The 17862-nt window shown below is 39.0% G+C and overlaps 1 pseudogene across 1 annotated transcript in view; it reads left to right on the top strand.

Moving 5' to 3' along the window:
- The window catches only part of aimp1.L, a 36599-nt pseudogene that overhangs the window by 658 nt on the left and 18079 nt on the right, over positions 1 to 17862 (top strand). Inside the window, exons 2-4 of the transcript XR_001934769.2 lie at positions 10152 to 10285; positions 12250 to 12363; positions 12471 to 12620. The product of XR_001934769.2 is annotated as an aminoacyl tRNA synthetase complex-interacting multifunctional protein 1 L homeolog (transcript). The remainder of the gene's footprint in view (positions 1 to 10151; positions 10286 to 12249; positions 12364 to 12470; positions 12621 to 17862) is intronic.

Genomic DNA, 17862 nt, shown 5'->3' with positions numbered 1-17862 from the left:
CCCCATCAGATATGTGCATGTCACACTGCGCTTCCTCCCAACATCCATCTGCATGTCACACTGTGATTCCTCCCAACATCCATGTGCATTTTACAATTCGCTTCCTCCCAGCATCCATGTGCATGTCACACCGTGCTCCCTCCATCAGCCATGTGCATGTCACACTGCCCTCCCCCCAACAGCCCTGCTTATGCCACAATGCATTTCCTCCCAGCATCCCTGCACATTGTTCCCCCCATAAACCCTGTGCTTGTCACATTGCCCTCCCCCTGTAGCCCTGTGCATGTCACATTGCTCTTCCTCCCAGTATCCCTGTGTATATCACACTACAACCTCTGCCCATCAACTATGTACATGTCATGCTGCCCTTCCTCCCATCATCCATGTTCATGTCACACTGTGCTTCCTCCTAGCATCCTTGTGCCTCTTGTACTGCCCTATCCCAGAAGTCCTGTGCATCTCACACTGCACTTCCCCCAACATCCCTATGCTTGTCACACTGCAAACCTGCAGCAGCTATGTGCATGTCACACTGCGCTTCCTCCCAATATCCATGTCACTCTGAGCTTCGTGTGCACGTTACACTGCTCTGTAACATTTAGGACTGCTGCAGGGGTTGCCTTTGTCTGATTTAGCTGAGAGTGTGGAGGAAGCTTCTGCTAGGATTTAACATTTTGCAAGGGTGTGGCTCTGAGTATCTTGGATGATGGAAAAGGAATGAGAGATGAAATAATTGTTTTTTTTTGCTTGTAGGGTATAAGCTCCTGTAGAAGAAAGCTTTCTGTAGAGTCCTAGTTCCCGTTTCATGTGAGTTTTACCATTTATTTTGTGTGCTTTTAAGCTGAACAATTACATGACAGCAACATGGTTGATATATTGAACTATTACTTTGTGGTTGTCTATTTTACAAAACAACATACTGTACTAGGCAATTTCTTACTGGGCTTGGCACAAACATTTTAATACCTCACACACAAACTGCAGTAGCCAATTGCTCCTTAATCTATGCTAACCATTTTAGCCAAACTGGCATAGAAAGTGCCTCCAAATAACCTCACATATATATTGAGTTATGTATGCAAGCAAATACATTCTGATAGAATATATTTAATTAACTGCTCCAGCTAATTAAATCAATCTGCTTTATGTAATTAGTGCTCTACTAGGGAACCTGAGTGATCTGTAAAAATACTGGATTGCAATATTTCTCCTAATTTCTCAGTGGCAGCATGCACAAATATTTTTTTTTTGGTGTGTCCAAACATTGCTGGTACATTTTAGTCTTATTTCATCCACCATGTTGAGTTGTATTAGTGCTCTGCTTAGTCAGATCTGTGTAGGACTTGTTAGGAAATCCCATTAAGTGAGCTACTTCTTCAAAACAAAATTCTTTACCCTACTTCTCATGCAGGTGAAGTACACTTTTAGGAATGTGAGGAATGTGTACTTCATACAAGAAAAATCAAAAATGACAATGATTTGATCTCTCAGAGGAGTTTCAGTGAACAAAATTTCACATTATAGATAGAGATATGTGTAAAAGTGCAGATAAAGTGATTGGAAAGCGATATATAATATGCACCATTAATTGCTGAAGTTTGCTGAATGTAAAGTAAAGTCTCAAATAGTGTGATTCTATTTGAATGACAATTTTGAAGTTTGGTATGTTCACAGGTCCAACATTTCTTACCCTGGCTGAAGTCTAGATATTTAAAATGTTGGAGCTGTTATTCACACAAATGATCCTTTATGCTGTGTTCCATGGCTATATGCTCTTATTTGTTTTCTGCTGGTTTGTAGTCAAAAACTTGCAGGAATTTCAAAAGCAAATACAGTTTGAGCCATTTAAATATAAAAGATTTTGGCACCTATTATTGCTTTTCTTGGGCTTTTTGTGTACAGATGAATATATTTTTCAAAAGACCTTGCATGTGATGATCAGTTCCCTTTTCAGTAGATATTAAACCTCATATGACCATCTGTGGATGATATGAAGATCCAATTTAAATGCTTCCATCCATGGACATGCAGCTGTTTCACCGCCAAGTGTTATGTTTATAAGAGCCATAAATTATTGCTTAAACATGTGTTTTTAAAATAAAGTGTCCAAACATATTATTGTCATAAAGATGCATAATCATTGCTTAGTTTTACCAAGATTCAAGCAGCACTAAAGCTGTTGTTCTTTGTAGCACTTTTTATAGTAAAATACTGATTAGACATATTCCAGGCATATTTGCTATAGGTCGTATACTTGTGAACAGGGCTGTGGGAGCCTGTAAATAAATCCTTTGTATCTGACTCCTCAGTTTATGGTACCCTTGACTACTTTTTAAAGGAACAGTACTGAAAATATATCAAAGTAATTAAAATGTTATGTACTTTTGCTCTGCACTGATAAAACTGCCCCCATGGCTACATAGCAGCTTGTTTATATAAACTATAGTAGTAATTCTGAAGCAAACACACAGTGTTTACCAGTTTATGCTAACCGTATATTATGGGAGTTATTTATTAAGGTTCTAGTTGTGTTTTCCACGAAAATTTTAATTTTTTAGTTGTTTTTTTTGGTCAAACCTCGTACTTTCGGGTTAAAAAGAAAAATTTGAATTTATTATACCCCAACCCTGGAAATAGCTTGAATCTGGGAATACACCATCTAAAACCTGTTGAGGTCATGTAGAAGTCAATGGCAGAGGTCCCTTGAACCATTTGAAGATGTTAATAGCCTTCATGATTTTTGAGTTTTTTGGAGTTATGCTTAAAAACTTGATCAATTCGAGCGATGGGTCAGTAGGAGGAGTAGCACACAAGGGGAAAGGAGCTTTAGTGATGCACGAAGCATTGGCTGTCAGGTCACTGATTGAATTTTAAAACCTGCATGGTTCCTGAACTGACTGATATCCATAATATATTGATCATAATTGGCAGGCCACCATACCAACAGTAGGTAGGTGTATGGCCAGCTAAATTCCTATAGGTTTTAGATCAATACTAGTGAGAAAGCTCCATAGAAACTATACATATTTCATCCCAGGAGACATGGCAATGTCATAATCCGTTCTGCTTTCAATATTTAGGTATATTTATGTATTTAGAGCCACATATCTTGTTAATTCAGTCATATTTAGAAAGATCATGTTGTCCTGAAGAAATATTGTTTTTTTAGGTAAAATAAATATTGCACCCTGTAAATTGGCCAAATGTAAAAGGTCAGAAAACTGAAAATATGCCTTCCAGGTTAAAGGGGTTGTTCACCTGCTAACACTTTTTTTAATTCAGGTGTTTTCAAATAGTTCATCAGGAATAAAGACTTTTTCAGCTTTAAAGTTTAATTTTTCACCTTCTTATATCTTTCTGAAGCAGCTGGGGGGGGCCTTTAACAACTAGGGATGCTCCAAATCCAGGATTCGGTTCGGGATTCGGTCAGGATTCGGCCTTTTTTTTAGCTCGGCCGGACCGAATTCTAATTTGCATATGCAAATTAGGGACAGGGAGGGAAATTGCGTGACTTTTTTTGTCACAAAACAAGGAAGTAAAAAAGGTTTTCTCTTCCCACTCCTAATTTGCATATGCAAATTCGGATTCGGTTCGGGGGGTTCGGCCGAATCAAAAATAGTGGATTCGGTGCATCCCTAGTAACAACTATTCTTAAAGGAGAACGAGAGCTAAAACATAAGTGAAGCTGTATTACAAGTCTGTTAAACTAATCACTTACTGAACGGAGTTAATGCCCTGGTGTCTAGTAGTAGGAACAGTGTTCTGATGAGAATGCAGCCTAGGACTACAGTGACGTCACAGATTTTTCAGCCAGCTTCCTCCCTGCTGCCCGAGGCAGCCTTGAGTTGCGTTGGGCCAAATGATATCCTATTGCACATGTTTCAGAGGTGCAGCTTTCCTCTCTTCTATGATGACGCGCATGCAAATTCAGCGCATGCAAATCCAGAGCGGTTTGACTGCTACTACTGAGCGCAATGTAATTTATATACAAACAAAAATAGTCAGCACAACCTTGTTAAATCTTCTTACTTTTCTTTGGATGGGTGCAGGTTCTCCAGTGGCCACTTTTCCACCAGCAAATGCAGTCAAAGTACGATATGAACAGCACCACAATTGTAATTGAAGTTAAAATGCCTTTATTGCTCAAGTGACGGGCATTACCGCAACGTTTCAGGCCTCATTTGGCCCTTTTTCAAGCTGAAAAAGGGCCAAATGAGGCCTGAAACGTTGCGGTAATGCCCGTCACTTGAGCAATAAAGGCATTTTAACTTCAATTACAATTGTGGTGCTGTTCATATCGTACTTTGACCGCAATGTAATTTATGACACGCTCCTGGGGCCAGGAGGAGTGTTTTTCATGCATACACAATACGGAGGAAGAAGAAAAGAAAGCGTGTAATCCTTTATCAAGATGGCGGCGGCATTTTACCGAAGGAGAGCTGAACACGATGCATTATTTACTGCTTTATATTCACATAGGTGAGCTAAAAATGTAGCGATTAAGGACATCTTTATAAGAACTTTAGAGCGAGGTAATGCATAAATTTTGCCTTACCTTCTCCTTTATGGCAATAGTTAGAATTTATATAATAGTTGCTAATATTCCACAGATGCTGCAGAGAAATATATTAACTAATGTAGCAAATTGTAATAGTTCACAATCTGTACCTGGATTACTGGGCTGCCAAACTGAAACCTCTGAAACAGGAACATTAAACTTCAATTGTGGAAAAACCGTCAAAAATAGAACATGGAAAGTAATTGAAAAAGTCATAATTTCTGGTGAACAATCTGAAAACAAGTGAACTGAAAAAAGGGTTGGAAGGCAAACAACCCCTTTCATGCATGCATTGCTCTAAACTTGAATTTTCCTTTAGTCATTCAACTGCCTTGTGCAGTTTACAGCTGCAGCTGTTATATCTGTGCCGCCCCAAGCCATCTGACAACATATGTGTATAGAAGGGCTTTCTGTTACTCACATGTACCCTGCAGGGTGGGGTACAGCCCAATAAGTGGTAAGGGAAGCCTGTTAAAGAGACGCTAGGGTAATATCACAAAACAAAAACTGTGGTACCGTGTTAGCCAGTAGCAAAAATAACCAATAAAAAAACAAACAAATACAAAAAGTATTGTAGAAATGATACCTATATTGGCTAACAATAAAAAACATACATTGCAAGCTTTCGGAGCACCAAAGCCACTTCGTCAGGTAAAATACAAATGAAAGATAGAAAGGCACAGCATATATTCTGTTAGATCAGTGAAAGGTATTCATGGGCAATAAATTAGGACGTTACAGATAGAGATCAAATGTAGAGATAATACAATGAATTAGGGTGGGTTGGATTCAGTCAGGTCACATAGTGTGACATGAAACCTGACCCTAAATTAAGGCCCTGACGAAGGGGCCTTGGTTCTCCGAAAGCTTGCAATGTATTTTTTTTATTGTTAGCCAATATAGGTATCACTTCTACAATACTTTTTGTATTTGTTTGCTTTTTTATTTGTTATTTTAGGGTAATATCAGAACTTCTGACTCAATGCAGAAAAATCCATCAAAGCTGATTCATCAAAGCTGATTTTTACTCCCATGTGAGCCAGTGGCTGATATAATATGGTTGTTATTTATCTACAAAGTTATTTTAGGATGTTGACAAAGCAAAATTGGCTTGTCACCAAGAAAACAGAAGTGTAATATTTATTGCTTTGGTTTCCTTTGGGATTCAAGTGCAGCTGTCCTGATCGGATTAGTGTTTCCCAAATTCACAACTCTAGGCCTAAATACTTTGTTTACTATGCCAGTTTCTCAGTATTCAGTTTGATAAATCTGGAAATATGTCTGTTTATATGGTCTGGACAGTCAGTCAGATGAGGCAAATGTCACGACTTCAGTAGAAGAATGGCAATCGGTCTCAAGAAACAAAATGAGCCACAGTGTTCTCAAACTTACAGTACATTAATGTGGTTCAAGTTACATCAGTGTGTGAGCAGCAAGACGCAGTGCATCACAGTTGGCCAACTATTCCTGTAACTGTGACTATTACAGCTGTCCTGTTGCCTTCACTATCCTTTCGTGCCATAATAGCTAACTCAGCATTCTCAACCAATACCTCTTTCCTGAAGATTGTTCTAGTCTAGTTTGTAGTGCATTGAAGAGAAAGTTCCCAAGGAAAGTGGATAATAACAGTTTATTTGGCTTCTTAGCAATAACATTAAACCTCAACCATGTGGGCATCCGTATTTGCGGGGGCAGAGAAAGAGAGTCATTAAAAAACACAACAATGAAAAGCATAATCACTGGTAGAGGGCTATGTTCATAAAGAGCATATAATCAACATTTACATCTACTACACCTAATTTTCTTATATGCTGTAAAGACTGTATATTTTTGTATTCAATAGCAAGTAGTTGGTCACACTATTTTTAGGAATGTGTCCTTGGGGTATGTGCACCTGCCACTTTGGTATAATGCATTTCTCTAGGTTGTGAGTGCCAGTTGCCAAATACAGTGGAAAGTGTAAACAAAATATACATGTATGAACAAAATTATTATTAAACATATACATGTGTATATATCTTCATCCCTAGTGGCTTTGCTTTAACTTTGGAAGGACTTCACTTTTCCTTGATGTTGAGCCAGCACATGTGCTTGTACATTAAGTACAAAACATGGCAAGCAAGCCTTGCGCACTCACACAAAATATATGGGGGAATTAAAATATAAATACAAAATATAAAGGGAATTCAAATTTTCATATTGGTATCTTTGCTTCAGATGAGGAATTAAGAGTGATACTGACATATTTTATAACTCCATCTTCCAAAGTAGGCCCACATTATAATCTTACCATTACTGGAGGATTTCAACACATTGACCTGGGTAATTTCAGCACATTGACCTGGGTAATTTAACAGTCAGGAGTAGCCCAGATACAAATGGGCAAATTCACTAAGCCGCAAAGCGCCGAACGCTAGCGTTAATTCGCTAGCGTTTGGCATTTTCGCTACTGCGCAAATTCACTAACGAACGCTGGCGTAGTTTCGCTAGTGTTACTTCGCAACCTTACGCCAGGCGGATTTTCGCTAGCGACGAAACTACGCAAATTCACTAACTTGCGCAGTGTACTGAACGCTACCTTTTACGCTAGACTTCCTTCGCCACCTCAGACCTGGCGAAGCGCAATAGAGTAGATAGGGATTGTTTAAAAAAAAGTCAATTTTTTTTCTAAGTCCCAAAAAACGCTGGCGTGTTTTCTACATGATGGGTGATAGGCTGAAAAAGATCGAAAAATTTTTGGGGCTCCCCTTCCTCCCCCCTACATTTCCTGACTCATGGCAACTTACCTAGACAGTGGGCACATGTGTAGGGCAAAATAAAATTTTTATTTGCTGATTTGAATGTTTTCTAGGCATTTGTAGTGCAGATCCGTGTTCCTCCATTGAAATTTGAATTTCGCGCTGTATGCAAATTAGCCTTCGCTAGCGTAACTTCGCTTTATATAGCGAATCAACGCTAGCGCAACTCCGCAACCTTACGCTACCCCTGTGCGCAACTTTGGATTTTAGTGAATTTGCGGAGCCCTGGCGAAACCACGCCAGGCGAAGTGCGGCGAAGTTGCGCCTGGCGCAACTTCGCATCTTAGTGAATTTGCCCCAAAGTGTAGGGTCACAGCACAGTTCAACAGCTTCCTTTTGAGGTCTCAGATTTGTTCAGGGCCCTGCCCATAGAAAGATGCGTGTGTGTGTCAGCCATAGCTCCAGCAATATGTAGGATAGCAAATAAGTATTCAACTAAAATCTCATCTTAGTATCTGTTCCCCCCCTAAGGTCTTATTAAGTTGTCTTCCTGCTATCCGAGTGAGGGACAACGTGTTCACAAAGGCAAAATTGTTCACTTTGCGAACATTTACTTATCACTTTTCTGATAGAAACCAATATTACATTCCCCCATAACTGAAATAGTCATCAGCTTTCCGGATAATGGGTTTCCGGATAGGGAATTCCATATTTGTATGTTGAATATACCTTTAAGACTGCATTGCATATTGCTAATTGGTAATAAAGCCCTGGGGAATGCTAAAAATGCGGTCTGTGTGTAAATATGTGTGTGTAAAAAGGCGAGAATATGTAAACATGGTGCATGGTTAATATATGTATATATCCACGAATATCAGAAAACCGGCACGCCCATGTAAAAAAAAAATGTTCACCTCTTTATTTTTATCATATCATAGTCCTTTGATACTATGATATGATAAAAATAGAGGTGAACATTTTTTTACATGGGTATGCCGGTTTTCTGATATCCGTGGATATATATATTATACCTAATATCTGTAGTGAGAGTGCAGTAAGACTATCTTATAGATGAGCAACTGGCAACTGACTTGTGGGAGATCCATGCTGGCTGTGGAATGTTGCTGGAATGAATGACAGGAGCCAGTTGGTGTGAGCTACATGTGTGAGCTCACAGACTCATTTTGAATTTGGTGTCTATTCTCTTTTCAACTCTGGCTAGCTGCTCCTGATTTAAAGGTAATGCTTTCTTAATTTCTTGGGTTTTTGTTTGGATCTATAAAACTTGAAGTAGCTTATACAGGTATTGAAATGCATCAGGGAACCATGAGCAGCAGACGTGCTCCACCTCTCTGTTGCTCTGCATATTTGTAGTCTATTTCTGAAGCTGCATGTTGTGTTCAGGTATTCATTCCCTAGTGCTGGGATTCTCATTGGCAGTAAATTTTTATCACTGTTTTCATAACTTCTTTTCAGCATGAACAGTTTTACTGAGTTCGCACTGTATGTTCCTACACTATTTATAATGTATCACTTTTGCTTTTAATAAACATTACATGATCTTATCCTTCCTATAATTAGACCATAAATATATTGCACCTTTGTTTTTTAAGTATTAGCAGCAATAGGAAGAGAATGCTCACAAAAGCAGTATGATCTATCAATGTTCATATTGCTTTGAATTTGGCTACTAGATTCTATCATTCAGGCATTAGCAGGATGTATGACCAGTGCTATTTGTCCATTTTCCTCATTTTGCTAAGTTATGTCCAGTAAGTCTGATCCTGGCCAGGTTTAATAATGTTTGTCAAACCAATAGATACACTATATGGGCAAAAGTATCCAGACAACCCTTCAGAAATCACATATTCTACATTTAAACAGTAGCTACTTGGTTCCAAACTATCTCTGGAAATAGCGCCAGCTCAAATTCTATTCATCAGAAGCATGTTTATTTTATAATGGAGCAACCACACACAAGTTTAAAACATCATTTGCGATGTCATGCATTGCCAGGAATGGTGATTAAATCTATGCCATTAAACTCTAAAGAGGTGGAAATGGGTTATCTGAAGTCATAATCATGATTCACATCTGGCAGTGTAGCAGACTAGTATAGGTTTGGTGAATGCCAAAATATCTAGTACCTGTTTGAATTTATAAGACTGGCTTTAACGTTTGGTGGAGGAGAAGGAGTGGTCTGGGAATGGGTTTCATAGTTTGGGATAGAATCCTTGGTTTTGTTAAAGGCAACTCTTAATCCTACAGCACACAGTTACATTGTTGATAACACTCTGTTTTATACATTATGGCAATTGTTTGGGGAAGGCCTTACCTTTTTTAATAATAATATTAATAATACCCCATATGGATAAAGCAAGGTCTGTACAGAACAGGTTTGGAAAATGGGAGTAAAAGAACTTGACTGGCCTGAATAAAACCCTGGCCTCAACCCAACTGAATTCTTGTGGGATGAATTGGAACATCAAGTGCAAGCTAGGCCTGATCACATAGCAGTGCCCAGCTTCGTAATGCTCATTGAACCAAATTGTAGCAAATGTCAACAGCAATATAATCACAGCAACTATCACAGCAAAATAGAAACTGTTATAACAGCAAAGGACAGACCAACTTCATATTACTTTTGGCATTATAGTTTATAAGTTAAGTTCAAAAAGTAAAGTTTTTCCATTCTGGTTCATGGTTGGTTGTCAAAAACAAGTATCAACCAACCATCAGTTGTAAACTCGTAATAACAGGGAAAGTGAGTCAGTGGAAAACAGTATTTCTGTGATGATTCAGTTCATTGAACTGTGTTCTTGTATGGAAAGTAAAGTGTTTGCATTTATTTTAAGGTTTTTAGCCCGGTCATTAACAAAGATGGCTACCAGCAACCCTGTGCTAAACCGACTGGACCAGAGAGCTGCAGAAGCTGATCAGATTATTGAATACCTCAAACAACAAGTTTCACTGCTCAAGGAAAAAGCAAGTAAGGAAACACCTGAATTATTATTGTTATTCTTTTAAAGCAGCACTGATATTGGTAAAAGATTTTAAGTTGGGTTGGGATTTTTTTTTTTTTTAATAAATAGTGCAGGTATTACATGCCTATTATTTACTAATACTAATTCTATTAGTAAATATGGGAATTATTCCCATTCCCACACCCCTCCAAAAATGTTATTGAAAGGAGAAATCTCTAGAATTGATTTTCCTGGAATGCACCCACAAGCCTGAGGATCCACATGATTAATCATAGTCATATACTCCTATTGTACTGGCTGGATCTCGGGTGTTGCTGATAAGGTCTATTTATAATAAATATTCGCAAGTGGCTGTTTCTTGTGTGTTTTGTAAGCATCTGTGCTCCACAATATAGTGCAAGCATCAGCAGCAGTTCATTTAGGCTTGACTGCAGAGTGCAAAGTGTGAAAAAAATGCTGGATTACACCAATTTTTTTGCTTTGCGTTCTGCCTTCCACTTCATAAATGACATTTGCTTTAATATACCTTAGCTCAGACTTGTTAAAAAAAACCATGAAGGCGTGGGTTCCATAATAGAGGATTGGGAAAATAAAGATATAGTTATATATACCAGTACCCAGATAAACTTTCTGAATTTTAAGAGGGTTCGTCTATCATCCATTTTAACCAAAAAAAAATATCTGGGTGCTGGTAAAATTGGTGCACAATCTGCATGTGTTGTGACTCACTTATTGGGTATTAATTTAACATGAGGTATCTGACCCAAGAGCCCACTAAGTAAATATATTTTTAGCTTATTTGCACATAGCCATTGCATATTTCAGGGCTTTTTGAAAGGCCAAGCTGTCTAAATGTATTTCATATTTCCTTTGTGGATAAACACACTTCATATGTGCATAATATTTTGTATCCTTATGGTAAGCTCAGGACACCCTTTTAATCTAGTCTACTTTACTCATGAGGGATACAAAGACGGGTTTGCATTGGGACTATTTGTTTTCTAATTACTGACTTCTGGATTTTAGAACAAGGGATTACTAGGAAAGAAGCAGTGCCATGTATATGGCACAAAGGCAAGTAAATACCTTCTGTTTTCAGAAGGCCTAATGCTGCTGTAGGAAAGAAGCAAAATGGCGGTCTCAGTGGAAAATTACATCTGGCTGGTGTGTTTTTTGCAGAAGAGGAGCAGTGGTCCATGGTAAATAGTGGGCTGAGCTTGAGCTTATAAAAAAAAATTGCATCTCCAATGAATTTTATTTTCCTTGTTCATTATTTACCAAACAATTATTCTGCCCTGAAGAATACTTCCACTGTGATTTCTAAGCCATATAAGAGATTATTTTGTAATTAATAAATCAGTTGTGTATAAGCTTGAATTTGGATTTTCTCTTTGAAGTTAATTGGGGAAATGCAAAAACCCTATATTTGATATCCCGGAACAATAGATGGGAAAGTAGTGCAGGCCTGTTATCTAAATTTAAATGATCCTATCAAATTTATGTAAAAATTTTTGTAAAAAAACATCTCTTAATTGAAAATGAAAAGTATCTCTGCTACATAGAAATTTTGCTACTGCCCCCACCCCAGTCATCAGGACAGGCCATATATGTTTAACACATAATGGTCCTTTACATCCCCCTGGTTTTAATACAACATCAGTGATGATGCCCAAATCATCACTGATTGACTAGGCAGCCTATGGTGGGGAGCACTGTGTAAATTCTTCTCTTCATGCAGGCTGAGAAGTTGTCACCTAAATAGAAACAAACAAGAGGATAAATCTGTATTTTGGGTTCACAGAAAAGATATTTTTGAGCTGGCGGGTTGACTCTTATACTAGATATAGTAGAATATAGTATACCTGGTCTGACTGTTGTCATGAAATAGAATATCTATGGCTTTGGTTGACATTTGTTTGTCACATATCTATAATATATGTCAATATTTACGTTGAGTTATGATGTTTAGTTCTGCAGGCTTCTCTACGAGAGGAGAAGAAGCTTCGTGTAGAAAATGCCAAGTTGAAGAAAGAAATTGAAACCCTGAAAGAACAGCTAGTAAAAACTGAAGTAAAAAATGGAGGTAATACCTGTGTGCAAGACAGGGAAGGTGACAAAGTGTAATTATTAAACAATAGCATATGTGGAAGCTTGTGAATTTTTTTCATCCTATTATTTCATTTATGGCAGTGAAACAGATTAGCATACCAGCTAGCACCTCTGCTAACTCCAGTACTTCCACACCAGTAAGTGCTCCCCAGCCAGCTCCAGTGAAATCTTCCCCTCCAGCGCCAAAATCAGGAGAAGAAAAGAAAATGAAGGAAAAAACAGAAAAGAAAGGTACAACACTGAGTGATGCATATATGTAACCAATTCTTATACACGGTCTTCTCCTTATCCATTAAAATACTTTTGTGTAACAAATATTAGGGAACTATTCATCTCTGGAGTGTATCACCTCTGTATATTATATACAGTAATACTACAGTTCTTTAACTATACTGGGTTGTTCTACTGCCCTTAAACTGATGGTGAACTATAACTTTAAAAGGCCCAGAATGCCTTTAGTTGGCATGGGATTCTAGGGGTTGCATATCAGTTGCATATCAGTAAGAGCTGAAGGGCTGCTGGTTGGACACCCCTAATTTAACATAATATAATATAATAGAAATGGCTAGATGCAGAAGGAATCCGGATACTAGATATGCCCTTTGTATACTGTATCTATATTTTTTGATGTTTTGTTGTTGGCTATTACAGAAATGTCTGTCCATCTGAATCATAAACATACACTTAGTCTAGACTATATATGTTGCTGATGTTAGTTTTTTTTCTTGCCTTGCATAAAAAACTAGAAAGTGGTTAGCCATGTGAGCCTAGTTTTAAAGCTATGACACACTCAGTGTTTTTTTTTTACCCATGCAGTGCTTGACATTCTCCACCTGTTGCGTCTTCCTTTTTAAAGAATGGGAAATGCTGACTTTGACAAGCAGACACCACTTGGGAATAATAAAAAAGGTATTCTTGAGTGTTATCCGCCTGATACTGCTAGTGTGTACCATAGGCATATGGATTCCTATTCTGTTAAAGGAAGCAGTGACAGGTGGTGAAGACAGCCACAGCCTCTGTGTTCTCTGAGTGTACCGTGGTCGTCAAAATGCTTGGCATGCCATAGACCTGACTTTACATGTTCCATAGCAATTAGCATAATGCATCCCTTTTTTATTTTTTTTTCAGTATAGATTTACTGGGTTGTGTGTGTCAATTTTCTGCTGTGAGTTTCATTGCAAAGACTAGTTGATTTATGTTTTGTGAAGTCAGATTAAGAACAAGTAGTCTTTGGGGATCACAGTTTCTGTTCACTGACTCCACCAGCATAAATTAAGCAAAGCAAGCCAGTCCATGAAATTTACAATCTGATAAATTTTAAGTGAAATTGTCAAAAAAACTTGAATATGATTAATAGCAATTTCCTTGTTTTTATCTAGAGAGTAATCATAATGTGCAAGTTTGCTTCCTTGGAAAGTATTGGTTTTCACTTGTAAGTAGTATGGGTGTAAAGTTTGACAAGGTGCCCTGAGTGCAAGTTACCTTATGTAACCGTAATTCACTGTTGCAGCCTTGGGCATTGCTTAAAAAGTTTACAAATCACAGAAACTGAATGACATGCCAATATTTAACATTGTTTTCCAGGGATGTCAGATCTATATAACCACAGTCACCTGCAGAATCACAGTACAGTTAAATGTTCTTTTAGTAGAACTGCTTAAAGGAGATGGAAAGGGTTAATCAATCACAACTGATAATTTGTTAGGCACCCCAGTGATTATGATCTTGCTTTTCCGTTATCTACTTGCCTGTCCCAGAGATCGCTTGTGGGTGCAACAAAGATCCTGTCAAGTACGGCTCCCTAAATTCAAGTGCTACGCTCCCGGTCACGGCTCAATCTTCAGCCCTCAGCTACTCAGATGCCGCCAGGTCTTAACTTGAGAGGAGCAAAGCAAGCAGTCTGAACGAGCGAAGGGGGGCGGTCGTTATGATAAGCGTGGTCAGGCGGGCCGGGGGCTGTGCAGGCAGAGTTCAGAATAGTCAGGCAGGGTGGGGTCAGTGCAGGCAGAGTTCAGAATAGTCAGGCAGGCCAGGGTCGGTACAGGCAGAGTTCAGAATAGTCATGCTGGCCAAGTTCGGTACAGGCAGAATTCAGAATAGTCAGGCAGGCCAGGTCATTATAGGCAGAATTCAGAATGGTCAGGCAGGCAAAAGGTCAGGATTTGGCAGAATTCAGACAGGCAGGGATCAAAACCAAAATATACACAGACAGAAATCGCACCCAGATACTAATCAGATTAGACCTAACAACGGTCAATGATTACAAGCCCAAAGCCCCTTTAAATACCTTTAAATTTCGCGCCAAGATGTGATTGCATAACACGCACGGTGCATATAACCCAGTAGTGCGCGCCACAGGAGAGACCGGCAATGAACGGGGAAGACTAGGGCTGCGGGCGTCCCCGCAGGTCCCTATTCCCCACTAGACCATCTGGGTAAGCCCTTACATATCCCGAGGACAGGAAACAAGATGGCAGTGTGCCCCTCACTGGAATACTAACTGTTGGTGTGTTTTTGAGCAAAGAAGAGCACTAGCCTGGGGTTTGGGGCAAATGATTATTATGACTGTGGGGTGTCTAACAAATTAGCACCACCAATAATTTAACATTGTGTCATTAGATGTTGCTCATCTGCAACACATAATTTGCTATAAAGGGCAAGTAAAAGTCAAAATAAATGGTGATTAGTTTTATTAGTCTTTTGTGTTATGCCAGTAAAGGATTCCCATGCAGCTCTAACATTATTTCTTCATGGTGTCAGCGCATCAGCCTGAAATAAAGGCTAGGTCCACATTAGTAGAAGCAAGGAGGCAAGTTAGCAGAATGCCAAAAAACTACTTAAAATAATCTGTTTATTCTGGGTTTAGTTTTCTTTCAACCACCATCATTTAATTTACAAAGGCTTCAGTGCTCACTTATTTGTTCCAAGATTAGAAATGCTTGATGGGGTGGGAGAAAATGCTTTAAATCGATAAATATTTAGTATATTTTCAGATATGAAAGGCAGATGATACAGTAGTGGCAGAAATTTGTGACAGTATTTGCCAATATTTGAAAATACAATATGTTGCAGTAGACCCTAATATTGAAATAACATAGCATTTTTCATTCAAATCATGGTAAGGATGAAATAACATTGGACAACTTTAGACACCAATTTTTACTCCAGAGCACTGATATGCTACAGAAAGAATCTTCTGTGTAATGTGTTGTGAATCTACCTACAGACATCCTTTGAATGTGTGGAAGAAGTCAGGGGATGCCCAAGAAAGGTCAACATGTTGGATGGTTTATGAGCATCTGTTTGTCAAGTTGGCTTGAAACCTATAAGTTCCCAACGAATACAGTATCCATGAACAATAACCCATCAGCTAAATGGTCTTCTTGCTACTGTGACATGGTTACACTGCCTGGCTCGCGAAGAGATAATCAGATTTTATTCTTCTCATTTAAGGATTATATAATTTTACATCTCATCAGTTTAATTCACACTTGGAAGACATGGCTTCCTCTGGAAAGAGAAATAAAATAGCATAAAATGCCATCTGGAATACATATAATTACAAGCTTTCCCTCATTGAGCTTAATCCAATAAGCCATTACAACACTGTGCTCCTTTTTAGTATACAGGAAGGCATGGTTTCCTAAATGTTGGCTGTGTTTTGGGATGTGCCACATTATCCATTTCTAGTCTCGGAAAAACTATTTCCATTTCACACAAGTTAATTCGTGGACATGTAGCACATTGTAATAAAGTAGCATAAAAAAAAAATCGACACACAGAACACAATGTTACCTCTTATTGCAGCTGTTAAAGTAAACTGTAGCTGGCTATCATTGTTTTTATAGCACTAAAGCAGAAGTCTATTTTTGCAAAATGTGAGGTGGAAAAGAATGTCTGCTGTTCTTCCTTTGCCAATTTATCTTCCTTGTTGAAACAAAAGAGTAATCTTTTATTACTTTTTTTTACTTTTACAAAGTCTTTCAAATATATTAATATGTTCACTTAATATATTAATATATATAATAAGTTCAGTTATAGTATTTTCTGGCAATATACAATTTTCCATTTTTTAAAATAGTACTCCTTTACTCTTTTTTTTCTTCTTTGATTAATATACAGAAATATATCTTGACTACAGCAAGTCAGCAAACATTTTCACTCTGGAGAACCACATCCAAAATCAAATCATTTGTTTATTTTGTACATAACCCAAATTATTTATAAACCCCATTTCCACCAACAAGTGTCAGTTCCAATGGTAATACTATCATGACTACAGTCTACTTTTAAACTATGTGATGGCAAAGTTGTTTCCCCCACCAGAAGTGTGGGCTAATAGGTGGGGGAAACAATACAATTTTTGGCAAAAATACCCCTAGCGAGTTCTATGCTACCTCCAGAAGGAAGGAGGTCCTGGTGTGACCCAACATGTTGTGTCATGTGTGGCTGCATAAGGGGCACAACCCCCAGCTCACATCACAACATTATATGTTAAGGGATGTGTACTCGTACGTGACACACATACGATGAACGAGTTGGTACATTCAGGGCCCAGACCCACTTCCTACTTAAAACACTGGCCCTCCCTGGCCCTGGTCACTGCACTGATCTCCCTCTCTAGTCGCTTTCTGACCTCCCTCCCCAGTCCTGGTCACTGCCCTGACCTCCCTCCCTGGCCCCTATCGCTGCCCGACCTCCCTTCCTGGCCCCGTTTGCTGCCCCGACCTCCCTTCCTGGCCCCGTTTGCTGCCCCGACCTCCCTTCCTGACCCCGGTCACTGCCCGACCTCCCTTCCTGACCCCGGTCGCTGCCCCGACCTCCCTTCCTGGCCCTGGTCACTACCGCGAGAAACAATCGGTAAGCAGGGGGGGGCAACTGCGGGGCAAAGGCTGCTTTGCGGCTGGGGGTCTGACCCTGGGTACACTTGTTCACTATGCATGTGCTCAGGGCTGCCATTAGAAACTTTGCGCCCCCAGCTAACACAAGCATGTAGAACCAGCTTTTATGGTCACACCCCTTGTGTGCACTTCACAAATGATCCCGTGTGGGATGCTGACTGATAAGCAGTAGCAATATATGTTTATATTTCACTGCTGGGAAGTATGTAGGAGACACCCATATAATTCAGAAAATAGATGGCAATATAAACAGTTGTTGCTCTATAATTAGTAGTACATATAAATAGTCAATCAGTTCATTGGGGGGAGGGGTTGCCCTAAGTATAAACCTTACCCACCTGCCCTCCCTTTTCACTTTTGTTTGTCAATGCATGTTACAGAAGTTTCTACTAAAGTGGCGTAAGTTTTGCATAAGTTACGTTCTGTATACTCTGTCATTTTAGAGGTCCCAATGATTTTGCTGTGGTATCCAATAACTAGTCATTCCACTGCTGGGGAGTTCATGTAGGAGACACTCATATCATTCAGAAGTATATACAGTTGATGTTACTCACGGAAAACCATTATCCATA

The sequence above is a fragment of the Xenopus laevis genome, chromosome 1L, assembly GCF_017654675.1.
Source record: "Xenopus laevis strain J_2021 chromosome 1L, Xenopus_laevis_v10.1, whole genome shotgun sequence".
Taxonomy (NCBI): Eukaryota; Metazoa; Chordata; class Amphibia; order Anura; family Pipidae; genus Xenopus; species Xenopus laevis.
Note: the sequence above shows the minus strand (reverse complement) of the source record. Positions and strands in the feature narration are given on the sequence as shown.